Raw genomic sequence first — 3,141 nt, forward strand, 5'->3', positions numbered from 1 at the left:
CTCTCTCTCTCTCTCTCTCTCTCTCTCTCTCTCTCTCTCACGCACACACACACACACACAAGGAGATGAAGAAGAAGAAGATGGAGATGGAGATGGAGCAAGAGCACTCTTCAATTGCACAAATGAGAGAATCAGTGATTTTTAGGTTTAGGTGACTTTTATATGAGCTCACCCATTCACACTTGGGCGCCTGTAGCGTGGATAATGTGTCGTGCTCTCTACAGTGGGTGGTCCTTAGTGCAATGTGCGTGACAATCTCACTCAAACTGACTGAACAGAAAGGAAACAATAGACATCAACAGAGCTCACAAAGACACAACAGCAGACCAGAACATATGACTCGACTATCTCAAAGACTGATACAGACTCTGGCGTGACAGCACACTCACAGCTCCAGCCCAGGACTCACAGGTACAATGGGGGTGTCAAGGCTCAAATGTGGAGGGATGGTGAAGACGTGCTATGTGTATAGACTCACTCTAGATGACTACGTACAAGATTCAAGGTGAAGCCGATGATCCCGATGACCAACGCTACTACTCATATGTACCACCATAGAGAGCCACCAACGGCTCATAAATGTCAGCCATGTGGTGACCTGGCCACGAGGTCCACTAGACCACCGTCGGTACCCTGCCACGTGTCACTCCCTAGGCCAAAGGGTCCGCCCAATGTGAACCAGCCTAGACCAACTGTACTAACTGTGTCTTGTGAAAGTGACATTGTAGCCTGCTCCTACAGGTTGCCCGCCACAAGATCGCTCACCGTCTCGGTGAGAGGAATACTGAAAAAGCTGTGAAAGAAAACCACTAGGTATTGCATCCGTACATTTCTTGAAGCAGGTGCTAAACCCAATCATGACCTTACATGCCTCAAAAGTGGAGTAAAACACTGCCTTTGTTTGCAACGCCTTAAGCCTTTGAATAGTCAAGAACCCAATATGATTGCATAGTCCAAGAATCCCAATTTGCAAAACAGACTGCTACTCCTCAGCAAAGAGATATGCTCGGTTTGGATCCAGCACATCTTTATCCTCCATAACCATAGTGAGAAGAAAATGACCTGGTCCACACTTGCAGATGAAATTGTCGAAAAGAGGGATGATCAGAAGCTCGAGTAATAACGCAGGTAAGGTTAAGCTCGATCTTAATGCAGAACGAAAAGCATTAACAACATTGTGATGGCAACCAGGAGGTCTCCATTTCCTCACAGGCGAGAGAGAGAAGAGGATAGACAGTGGGCGTGGGGGGGCAAATTGGCACTAGATAGGGGCGAGGGCAGGGAGGGGGTGGGTAGGGGCGAGGGGAAGGTGAGGGGGTGGGTAGGGGCGAGGGAATGTGAGGGGAGGGTAGGGGCGAGGGGGGATGGGTAGGGGCGAGAGGAAGGTGAGGGGTGGGTAGGGGCGAGAGCTAGTGAGAGGGGGCGAGGGGGTGTGAGGGGGAGGGTAGGGGCGAGGGGAAAGGGTAGGGACAAGGGTTGGTGAGGGGGTGGGTAGGGGCGAGGGAGAGAGAGGGGAAATCGGGTAGGGGCGAGGGCGAGGGCGAGGGCGAGGGGGTGAGGGGAGTGTAGGGCAAGGGCGAGGGCAAACATTTGAAGCATCGACTGCATCAACCCCGCAAACTGTGGGTCACCTTCAACCGTCACATTCATATTACCATCCATCCTTATCTCTGGTTGCCCATCAATGTGTATCCCATGCATACCATCTTCTCCTGGACCTGCCTGATCCCCGGCAAATTGGGCTGCCAAATTTGCAACGGCAAGGAAAAGACCTGCCATTTCTTGTGGAAGTTGGACATTTAATGGGATTGTTGTGTTGTATCTAGCTTTTGAACCCTGGTTGTTGGATTGCACATATGGCTGCTACTCACTTGGCTCTGGATTTGATTTCCTGCTACATGCATGCTCTTCCTCGAGTTTTTTTTTTTGTGCCACCAGTAAATTTTCCTGAATAGACTTGCTATTTGGGTCCAATTGATGAGCTTTTTGAAACCCCTTCTCTATAGCTTCTTGATACTTTCCTTGGGTATAATAAGCAAGACCAAGGCGATTGTATGCTTTGCTATAGTTTGGATCCAACTAAATCGCTTTGTTGCTGTCTCCAATGGCTGCTTCATATTTTCCAACCTGGGTGTGTGCAGCTGCCTTGTTAGAATAATAAACTGAATTATCCACACACAATGAGATCGCCATTGTGTATAAACCAATGGCCTCAACGAAATGTGAATTAGCCATAGAAGTATATCCTTGTGCTTTGAAGGCTGCTGCTAAAATAATTTGTTCTGAAATTCCTGGCTTTCATACTTTCTATAAAGTTTCCAAAAAGACAGTCTTCGATCTCTTTAAAAGTTCTTCAAACTCACAAGTGTCACCTGAAAGCCCGTCAAAATAGCCTGCACTTTCTAATCCTTCCTTGAGCTGCTCAAATAGCCTGTCTTCCATACCAGCAGCTGCGGCATCACATGTTGAGGAAGTATTCTTGGGAGGTTGTGAGGGACCGGCAATGCCCTCAATTGGATTGGGTGGCTTGTGATTAACGGGTTCTGAATGAGGAATGCTGGGAAATTCTCTTCCTGCACCATCTTCGCCAGATCGCTTGAAAGGCTAAACCAAGTCTAGCTCAATTGTATTTCCAGACGTCTGAATATCTACTCCAAATGCATCTCCAAAACACTGGCTAGCAACAATAATAGCCTCTACATCAACCTCTGGAGTAAGTTCAGAGTAAGTTCAACTGAGCTAAGAAAATGGACAAAAGAACGCACAATCTGCTTCGCTAGAGGTGAGTCGCTCCGCAACGTCGACATCGAAGGAGGGGGAGAGGGGGAAGGGAGGACGAGGGGTAGGGGCGAGGAGGTGAGGGGGAGGGACTAGGGGCGAGGGGGCGAGGGCAAGGGCGAGGGGGAGGGTAGGGCGAGGGGTAGTGAGGGGGTGAGGACAGTGGGTAGGGGCGCGGGCGAGGGGAAGGGTAGGGCTAGGGGTAGTGAGGGGGCCAGGGTGAGTGGGTAGGGGCGAGGGGAAGAGACTAGGGCGAGGGGGTGAGGGGGAGGATAGGGCGAGGGCGAGGGAAAGGGAGGGTGAGGGACTAGGGCAAGGGGTTGAGAGGGAGGGACTAGGGTCGAGGGCGATGGGGAGGGTAGG

The 3,141-nt window shown here is 50.5% G+C and overlaps 1 pseudogene; it reads right to left on the reverse strand.

Moving 5' to 3' along the window:
* Nucleotides 1–1,622: 1,622 nt before the first annotated feature.
* Nucleotides 1,623–2,807, reverse strand: LOC147430781 (hsp70/Hsp90 co-chaperone CNS1-like; annotated as a pseudogene).
* Nucleotides 2,808–3,141: the final 334 nt, after the last annotated feature.

The sequence above is a fragment of the Adiantum capillus-veneris genome, chromosome 21 (assembly GCF_014529385.1).
Source record: "Adiantum capillus-veneris isolate H3 chromosome 21, ASM1452938v2, whole genome shotgun sequence".
NCBI lineage: Eukaryota > Viridiplantae > Streptophyta > Polypodiopsida > Polypodiales > Pteridaceae > Adiantum > Adiantum capillus-veneris.